Source organism: Theropithecus gelada, chromosome X (assembly GCF_003255815.1).
Source record: "Theropithecus gelada isolate Dixy chromosome X, Tgel_1.0, whole genome shotgun sequence".
NCBI lineage: Eukaryota > Metazoa > Chordata > Mammalia > Primates > Cercopithecidae > Theropithecus > Theropithecus gelada.
In genome coordinates this window covers 13,586,108-13,596,683 of record NC_037689.1, presented here as the reverse complement: position 1 = coordinate 13,596,683, position 10,576 = coordinate 13,586,108, and the positions used below count along the sequence as shown (strand labels likewise).

Below are 10,576 nucleotides of genomic sequence, written 5' to 3'. Positions count from 1 at the left end.
ATTTTGTAAAACTTGCTAATTTTTTTTGTTATTTTTCGGATCATGACTCATAAACAAGTATATTGTTTTATTTCCAAATTTAGGATTTTTATGATTATCTTTTATTATTGATTTCTATCTTAACTAGGGTCAGAGAACACATTTTGAATTATTTCATTTATTTAATATTTATTGGGACTTTGAAAACCCAGAATATGGTCACTTTTGGTATAGTCCAAGTTCACTGATAAAAATGTGTATTCTATTGTTTGCCACAGTTTTGTATACATGTCAATTAACTCAATTGTATTAATTTTGTTATTCTTGACTGCTACATATATATATATATATATATATTTTAGAGCTAACTGAAGTTTTATTATGTACAAAAAGAAAAAAAGCAAATGAATTGTTTTGTAGCTGGAGGCATGGGCAAGGGGGGGTCCTCAGGCAGTAAACTCCCCGAGAGTGGGCTGAGGGCTAGGGCTGAGCCTCAGGTGAGCCTCCCTCCCGTTCGCTGTGCTCCCCTGCACAGCAACCTCCCTCCCGGGCTCTGGGGCAGCCACAGGAGGGGCACGCTGGGAGGGGCTGCCGCAGCTGTTCCCTTGGGCAGGATGTCAGAGGACTGGAACACCAGCTTCCCATCACGGGTCTCGATCTTCTTCACAACCACGGCCCTGGTGGAGCTGGTGCGGCTGAAGGAGCTGGAGCCCGCACCAGAGCCAAAGCTGGAACCCAGGCCGTAGCTGAGGCCGGGGCTTGTGAGGCCGCCATAGGCGGAGCTCAGACCACCTGCATAGCCGCTGGTGGTCTTCCTATGGGTGCTCATGTTCTGCATCCCAGACTCTAGCCGGCTCTCCTTGCCCTCCAGCAGCTTCCTGTAGGTGGCGATCTCGATGTCCAGGGCCAGCTTGACGTTCATCAGCTCCTGGTACTCACGCAGCTGCCGCACCACGTCCTGCTTGGCCCGCTGCAGGGCAGCCTGCAGCTCGGACAACTTGGCGTTGGCATCCTCAACGGCCAGCTACCCACGCTGCTTGGCGTCTGCGATGGCAGCCTCCAGGGAAGCCCGCCCTCAATCTCAGCCTGGAGCCGGTTGATGTTCCGGCTGATGTTCATCTCGGAGATCTCAGTCTTTGTATGCCCCAGGTCATCCCCGTGCTTCCCAGCCAGCGTCTGCAGTTCCTCATACTTGATCTGGTAACTGCTCTCAGCCTCAGCCCGGCTGCGGTTGGCAGTCTCCTGGTACCGCGCCTTGATCTCAGCCATGATGCTGTCCATGTCCAGGGAGCGGCTGTTGTCCATGGATAGCACCACAGACCTGTTTGAGATCTAGAACTGCAGTTCACGGATCCCCTTTTCACACAGCTGCCTGAGGAAGTTGATCTCGTCAGTGAGTCCTTCCAGGCGAGACTCTAGCTCTACCTTGTTCATGTAAGCTTCATCCACATCCCTGATGAGGACAAATTCATTCTCCATCTCTGTACACTTATTGATCTCATCCTCATACTTGTTCTTGAAGTCCTCCACCAGCCCCTGCATGCCTGCATGTTGCCAAGCTCCGCCTCAGGCTTCAGCTTCTCATGGCCCAGAGTCTCCAGCTGCCATCTAAGGTTGTTGATAGAGCTCTGGAACATGTTGTCCATGTTGCTCTGAGCCATCTTCTGCTACTGCAGGAGGCTCCACTTGGTCTCCAGCATCTTGGTCTGCTGCTCCAGGAACTGTATCTTGTTGATGAAGGAAGCAACCTTGTTGTTGAGGGTCTTGATCTGCTCCTTCTCCTGGGTGTGCCCAGCCTGGATGTTGGAGTCCACCTCCAGGTGAAGGGGGCTCAGCAGGCTCTGGCTGACTGTGATGGTGGTGAGGCCTCCCATGTCACTGACCCCACCATAGCTTCCGCCCAGGCCACCCCGGAAGCTGCTGCTGCCCACTCGGGGAGAAGCTTGAGGAGCTGATGCAGGCACCAGGCCCACTCGTCTAGGAGCAGTTGCTGAAGGCCCGGGGGCCAGAGGTGGACATCTTGTAGGACTTCTGGGTCACCCTGGTGGACGTGGTGGAGGCAGGAGTGGAGGCAGGCAGGCTGAACCAGGTGGAGATTCCAGAAGGAGCAGAGAAGCTGCTTCTTGGTGAGCAACTGCTATATCTTTACTGTTTTATTTTTCATTTGCTTGTACTATCAGGCACTGATAAGTTTGTTAATGTTAATTATGGATTTTTCTATTTCTGTACATTTCTGCTTTATATACTTTTCAGGTATATTACTGGGTGTTTACAATAATAGTTTTTATTCGTTTCTCCTATTTATTGGTATGAAATGTCTCTATCTCAAACAATTCTTCATGCCTTGAATTGCATGCTGTATAATATTATTTTGGCTACTTTATTTTCTTTTGGTGTATACATTGTAATCCTTTTGCTATAAATCTTTCTGTGTCCTTATATTGATATCTTCCTTTTAGGCAGTATAAAGTTTGGCAGGGCTTGTTTCTAGGCATCTTATTCTGTCTATTAGTCTATCATTTTAACAATACTATATACAGTGCCATAAGTATTATAGCTAATTTTGGTATCTAGTAAGGATATTTTCTCTTTAGGGGTGTCTTGGCTATTTTTACACTTTGTTTTTTCATATTTGTTTTAAATCGTTTTGTCAAGTTACACACACACACACACACACATGCCTGCTGGGTTTGGGTTGCAATTCCACTGAATCTGTTGATCAACTGGAGGAAAATTGATATCATCACAATATTAAGTCTTCCTACCCATGACTACAGTTTCCACTTAGAAATTTTTAAATGACTTTCAATATAGTATTTTATTTCCACAATAAATATATTACATCCTTTTAACTACTTTTATTTCTAGGAACTGTAGGGTTTTAATGCTAAGTTCATTTTCTGTCACTGGAATATAGAAATGTTATTGAAATTTTTAATTTTTAATTTTGAAATAATTTTAGATTTATAGAAGAGTTACAATGATAGCATATAGAATTCCCATATGCCCTTCACCCTGCCTCCCCTAATGTTCACATCTGATATGGTTTGTCTGTGTCCCCACCCAAATTTCAACTTGAATTGTATCTCTCAGAATTCCCACATATTGTGGGAGGGACAATTAAATCATAGGAGCTGGTCTTTTTTCCATGCTATTCTCGTGATAGTGAATAAATCTCACAAGATCTGATGGGTTCATCAGGAGTTTCTGCTTTTGCTTCCTCTTCATTTTCTTTTGCCACTGCCATATAAGAAGTGCCTTTTGCCTCCAGTCATGATTCTGGGCCTTCCCCGCCATGTGGAACTGTAAGTCCCATTAAACCTCTTTTTCATCCCAGTCTCGGGTATGTCAGAAAGCATGGAATGCTCTCATGTCTGCAGCATGAAAACAGACTAATACAACATCTTACATAACCATGGCACAATTATCCAACTAAGAAATTAACATTAGTACAATACTGTCAACTAAATTATATGTGTTATTTAGATTTTCTCAGTTTTTCTGCCAATGTCTTTTTATCTGTTTGAAGATCACATGCAGGGTATCATCTTGTATTTAATCACGTTGTCTCCCTAGTCTCTTCCAATGTGTAGCAGCTTCTTGGTTTTGCTTCTCTTTCATGACCTTAACGCTTTTGAAAGAGTACTGGCTGGGTATTTTATAGACTGTTTCACAATTTGGATTTGTAAGATGTTATCTCAAGATTAGACTTGAGTTATAGATTTGGAGGAAGAATTCAGCATAAGGGAAAGTGCCCTTCTCATTACCTCATTTCAAGGAGTACATGGCATTAACTTATCATTGGTGATATTAGACTTGATTATTTGGTTAAGGTGTCTGCCAGGTTTCTTCACAGTGAATTCATTATTTTTTTCCGTGTTCAATTTGTTAAAAGTGAGTCATTAAGTTCAGTCACATTCAAGGGGAAGAAATTAAACTCCACCTCCTTGAGGAAGGAGTATGAAAAAAATTTGTGGTAATGTGTTAAGTCCACCAGAGTAATTACTAAATTGGGGAGAAATACTTGGAGACTATACAAATACACTTTTCTCCTTAAAGTTTTGTCCACCAATTTAGCATTCATCAACAGATACTACCTACAACAGTTATCACTGTGGTGTTTCTAATGCTGATAATCTGTTTTCTTCATTTCTTTTATACTCATTAATTGAAATTATTCTTTAATGAAGATTTGTCCTTTCTTCTCCATTTTTCATAGCTTTGATCATTTATTTATATCAAGGTGGACTCATGGATAATTTTATCCTTAGAGTTATAACCCAACACTATCATTATTATCATTATTTTTGTGTTCCTCAATTGGTTATTGACCCTCTTTCAGTTTGGTTCCTGTGTTCTTATGACATGCCTCCACTCCTAACCCCCTCCCATTTTTAGCCCTTCCTTACTTTCTAATACTACAAAATGGATAAGGTATTTTCCTTCCTTTAGCGTTATAATTAGCCATTCTCCAATGAGCTGTGGTTCCTTTTATTGAAAGGTGGTATTTTAAAACGAAGACCTTGGTGCTGGGTATACCTGTTACTATTGAAATGTTACTGCTTCTAGAATCTCTCAGAGCTAAAAAGTTACAAACCCCCACACACTCAAACCCATGTATACAAATATACATCTATATTTATTTTTATCTCTATTTTTATTTATATCTGTCTATCAACATGAGCTCATACTGATATCTCTGACTACTGTAGCACCACAGGATTCATTCTGTCCTCCCCCACCCCTCCATTTACTTGTAACTTCTTTCTTTGACAGTGTGAAATCTGGGCTCATTAGCTTTTTTTTTATATATATACTTTAAGTTCTAGGGTACATGTGCACAACGTGCAGGTTTGTTACATATGTATACATGTGCCATGTTGGTGTGCTGCACCCATTAACTCATCATTTACATTAGGTATATCTCTTAATGCTATCCCTCCCAGCCCCCCACAATAGGACCTGGTGTGTGATGATCCCCTTCCTGTGTCCAGGTGATCTCATTGTTCGATTCCCACCTATGAGTAAGAACATGCAGTGTTTGGTTTTCTGTTCTTGCGATAGTTTGCTGAGAATGATGGTTTCCAGCTGCATCCATGTCCCTACAAAGGACATGAACTCATCCTCTTTTATGGCTGCATAGTATTCCATGGTGTATATGATGTGCCACGTTTTCTTAATCCAGTCTATGATTGATGGACATTTGGGTTGGTTCCAAGTTTTTGCTATTGTGAATAGTGCTGCAATAAACATACGTGTGCATGTGTCTTTATAGTAGCATGATTTATAATCCTTTGGGTATATACCCAGTAATGGGATGGCTGGGTCAAATGGTATTTCTAGTTCTAGATCCTTGAGGAATCACCACACTGTCTTCCACAATAATTGAACTAGTTTACAGTCCCATCAATAGTGAAAAGTGTTCCTATTTCTCCACATCCTCTCCAATACCTGTTGCTTCCTGACATTTTAATGATCGCCATCCTAACTGGTGTGAGATGGTATCTCATTGTGGTTTTGATTTGCATTTCTCTGACGGTGAGTGACGATGAGTGATAGCTTTTTCATGTGTCTGTTGCCTGTATGAATGTCTTCTTTTGAGAAGTGTCTGTTCATATCCTTTGTCCACTTTTTGATAGGGTTGTTTGTTTTTTTTCTTGTAAGTTTATTTGAGTTCTTTGTAGATTCTGGATATTAGCCCTTTGGTCAGATGAGTAGATTGCACAAATTTTCTCCCATTCTGCAGGTTGCCTGTTTGCTCTGATGGTAGTCTCCTGTGCTGTGCAGAAGCTCTTTAGTTTAATTAGGTCCCATTTGTCAATTTTGGCTTTTGTTGCCATTGCTTTTGTTGTTTTAGACATGAAGTCCTTGCCCATGCCTATGTCCTGAATGGTATTGCCTAGGTTTTCTTCTCGGGTTTTTATGGTTTTAGATCTAACACTTAAGTCTTTAATCCATCTTGAATTAATTTTTGTATAAGGTGTAAGGAAGGGATCCAGTTTCAGCTTTCTACATATGGCTAGCCAGTTTTCCCAGCACCATTTATTCAATAGGGAATCTTTTCCCCATTTCTTGTTTTTGTCAGGTTTGTCAAAGATCAGATGGTTGTATATGTGTGGTATTATTTCTGAGGCCTCTGTTCTGTTTCATTGGTCTATATCTCTGTTTTGGCACCAGTACTATGCTGTTTTGGTTACTGTAGCCTTGTAGTATAGTTTGAAGTCAGGTATTGTGATGCCTCCAGCTTTGTTCTTTTGGCTTCAGATTGTCTTGGCAATGCGGGCTCTGTTTTGTGGGCTCATTTGCTTTAATGTAGTTACTTATTTGATCAATCCTACTATGCATATGAAGTAGTTTCAGAAATGCTAACCCTTAACCTTATGTGAAAAAAGTTCCCAACCAGAATACAATGTTTATTTATAGTTCTTTTGGTCTTTAGATATAAAATTTCCAGTCAAAAACCATTTTACTATTTTCCAGGACACAGCATACCAAAATCTCTGGGATGCAGCAAAAGTAGTGTAAAAAGGAAAGTTTATAGTGCTAAACACCTACATCAAGAAGTTAGAAACACCTCAAACCAACAGTCTAACATCATACCTAGAGGAACTCGAAAACCAAAAACTAACCCCAAAGTTAGCAGAAGAAAAGAAATAACTAAAACCAGAACAGAACTGAATGCAATTGAGACCCCCAAATCTATGCAAATGATCAATAAAAGCAAAAATTGGTTCTTTGAAAAGATAAACAAGATCAATAGAACACTAGCTAGATTAACAAAGAAACAAAGGAGAAGATTCAAATAAACACAATCATAAATGGCAAAGACAACATTAAAACCAATTCTATAGAAACACAGAAGTTACTCAGAGATGTGAGTATCTCTGAACACCTCTGTGCACACAAACAAGAAAACCTACAGAAAATAGATAAATTCCTGGAAACACACAACTTCCCAACACTAAATCTGGAAGAAATTAAGACTCTGAACAGACCAATAACAAATTCTGAAATTGAGTCAGTAATAATAATTTTAAAAACCCTACCAATCAAAAGAAGCCCAGGACCAGGTGAATTCACAGACAAATTCTATCAGATATGTAAAGAAGAGTTGGTGCCACTCTTAGTGACCACTTACACCACTATTCCAAAAAATCAGGGAGGAGGGATTATTCCCTAACTCACCCTATGAAATCATCATCACCCAGATACCAAAATCTGGCAAAAACACAATGAAAAAAGGAAACTACAGGCCAATATAGTTGTATATTGCTCCCTGACGAGCACAGATACAAAATTCCTCTGCAAACTACTAGAAATCCAAATCCAGCAGTACATCAAACTTCAATCCATCACAATCAAGTAGGCTTCATTTCTAGGATACAAGTTTGGTTCAGCATATGCAAATCAATAAATGTGATTCACCACATAAGCATAATAAAAAACAAATATCACATAATCATCTCAATAGATGCAGAAAAAGTTTTCGATAAAATTTAACATCCCTTCGTGATAAAAACCCTCAACAGACTAGACATCAAAGGAACATACTTCAAAATAATAAGAACCATCTATGACAAACCCACAGCCAACATCAAATTGAAAGGGCAAAAGCTGGAAACATTCCCCTTGAGAACCAGAACAAGACAAGAATACACATTCTCACCACTGCTATTCAACATAGTACTGGATATCCTAGCCAAAGCAATCAGGCAAGAGAAATAAATAAAGGTCATCCAAATAGAAAGAAAAGAAGTCAGACTATCTCTGTTTGCAGACAATCTGATTCTGTACCTAGAAAACCCCACAGTCTCTGCCAAAAAACTCCTAGATTTGATAAACAATTTCAGCAGTTTCAGGATACAAAATTAATGTACAAAACTAGGAGCATTTCTATACGCCAACAATGTCCAAGTTGAGAACCAAATCAAGAATGCAATCTCATTCACAGTAGCCACAAAAAGAATAAAATATCTAGGAATACAGCTAACCAGAGAGGAGAAAGATGTCTACAATGAGAATTATAAAACACTGATCAAATAAATTAGAGATAACACAAACAAATGGGAAAACATCCCATGCTGATGAATAGGAAGAATCAATATCATTAAAATGTCTATACTGCCCAAAGCAACCTACAGATTCAGTGCTATTCCTGTCAAATTACCAACATCATTTTTCACAAAAATAGAAAAAAACTATTTTAAAACTCACTTGCAACCAAAAAAGAGCCCAAATAGCCAAAGCAATCCTGATCAAAAAGAACAAATCTGGAGGCATCACATTACCCAACATCAAAGGCTACAGTAACCAAAGTAGTGTGGTACGGGCACAGAAACATACATATAGACCAATGGAATAGAATACAGAACCCAGAAATAAAGAATCACACCTACCACCAACTGATCTTTGACAAAGTCAACAAAAATAAGCAGTGAGGAAAGAACTCCCTATTTCATAAATGGTGCTGAGATAACTAACTAATTATATGCAGAAGAATGAAACTGGACCCCCACCTGTCACCACATACAAAAATTAACTCAAAATGGATTAAAAACTTAAATGTAAGCACTTAATTATAAGAATCCTAGAAGAAACACTAGGAAATACCCTTCTGGATATAAGCTTTGGCAAAGAATTTATGATCAAATCCTCAAAAGCAAGTGCAACAAAAACAAAAATTGACAAGTGGGACCTATTTTTTTTTATAATTATACTTTAAGTTCTAGGGTACATGTGCACAACGTGTAGGTTTGTTACATATGTATACATGTGCCATATTGGTGTGCTGCACCCATTAACTCATCATTTACATTAGGTATATCTCCTAATGCTATCCCTCCCCCCTACCCCCTCCCCACAATAGGACCTGGTGTGTGATGCTCCCCTTCCTGTGTCCAAGTGATCTCATTTTTCAATTCCCACCTATGAGTGAAAACATGCGGTATTTGGTTTTCTGTTCTTGCGATAGTTTGCTGAGAAAGATGGTTTCCAGCTGCATCCATGTCCCTACAAAGGACACGAACTCATCCTTTTTTATGGCTGCATAGTATTCTATGGTGTATATGTGCCACATTTTCTTAATCCAGTCTGTCACTGATGGACATTTGGGTTGATTCCAAGTCTTTGCTATTGTGAATAGTGCTGCAATAAACATACGTGTGCATGTGTCTTTATAGCAGCATGACTTATAATCCTTTGGGTATATCCCCAGTAATGGGATGGCTGGGTCTAATGGCATTTCTAGTTCTAGATCCTTGAGGAATCACCACACTGTCTTCCATAATGGTTGAACTAGTTTACAGTCCCATCAACAGTGAAAAGTGTTCCTATTTCTCCACATCCTCTCCAGCACCTGTTGTTTCCTGACTTTTTAATGATTGCCATTCTAACTGGTGTGAGATGGTATCTCATTGTGGTTTTGATTTGCATTTCTCTGATGGTGAGTGATAATGAGCATTTTTTCATGTGTCTGTTGGCTGTATGAATGTCTTCTTTTGAGAAGTGTCTGTTCATATCCTTTGCCTGACAAGTGGGACGTATTTAAGCTGCAGAGCTTCTGCACAACAAAAGAAACTATCACCAGAATAAACACACAACTTATAGGATGGGAGGAAATACCCACAAACTATACATGTAACAAAGATCTAACATCCAGACTATATAAGGAACTCAAACAAATAAATAAGCAAGAGACAACCCCAATGCAAATGTCCATCAATGATAGACTGGATTAAGAAAATGTGACACATATACACCATGGAATACTATGCAACCATAAAACAGGATGAGTTCCATGTCCTTTGCAGGGACATGGATGCAGCTGGAAACCATCATTCTGAGCAAACTATCACAAGGACAAAAAACCAAACACCACATGTTCTCACTTATAGGTGGGAATTGAACAATGAGAACACTTGAACACAGGGTGGGGAACATCACACCCCAGGGCCTGTCAGGGGGTGGGGTGCTGGGGGAGGGATAGCATTAGGAGAAATACCTAATGTAAATGACGAGTTAATGGGTGCAGCAAACCAACATGGCACATGTATACCTATGTATCAAATCTGCATGTTGTGCACATGTACCCTAGAACTTAAAGTAAAATAATTTTAAAAAGTGGACAAAGGACATGAACAGACATTTCTCAAAAGTAGACATACAAGCAGCCAAGAAACATGAAAAAATGCTCAAATTTACTAATTAGAGAAGTGCAAATCAAAACCACAATGAAATATCATCTCAAACCAGAATGGCTATTACTAAAAAGTCAAAGAATAGCAGATTTTTTGTTACAGAGAAAAGGGAACACTTATACACTGCTGGTGAGAATGTAGTTTAGTTCAGCCACTGTGGAAAGAAGTTTGGAGATTTCCTAAAGGACTAAAAATGGAACTACCATTCGACCCAGGAATCTCATTACTGGGTACATACCCAAAGAAAAAGAAATAATTCTTTCAAAAAGATACACGCATTCATATGTTCATCACAGCACTGTTCACAATAGCAAAGACATGGAATCAACAATGGTGCCCAACTATGGTGGACTGGATAAAGAAAATGTGATATATATACACCATAGAATACCACACAGCCA

The 10,576-nt window shown here is 39.6% G+C and overlaps 1 pseudogene; it reads right to left on the bottom strand.

The window, feature by feature from the left end:
- Positions 1-472: 472 nt before the first annotated feature.
- The window catches only part of LOC112616342, a 57,969-nt pseudogene continuing 47,865 nt past the window's right edge, over positions 473-10,576 (bottom strand).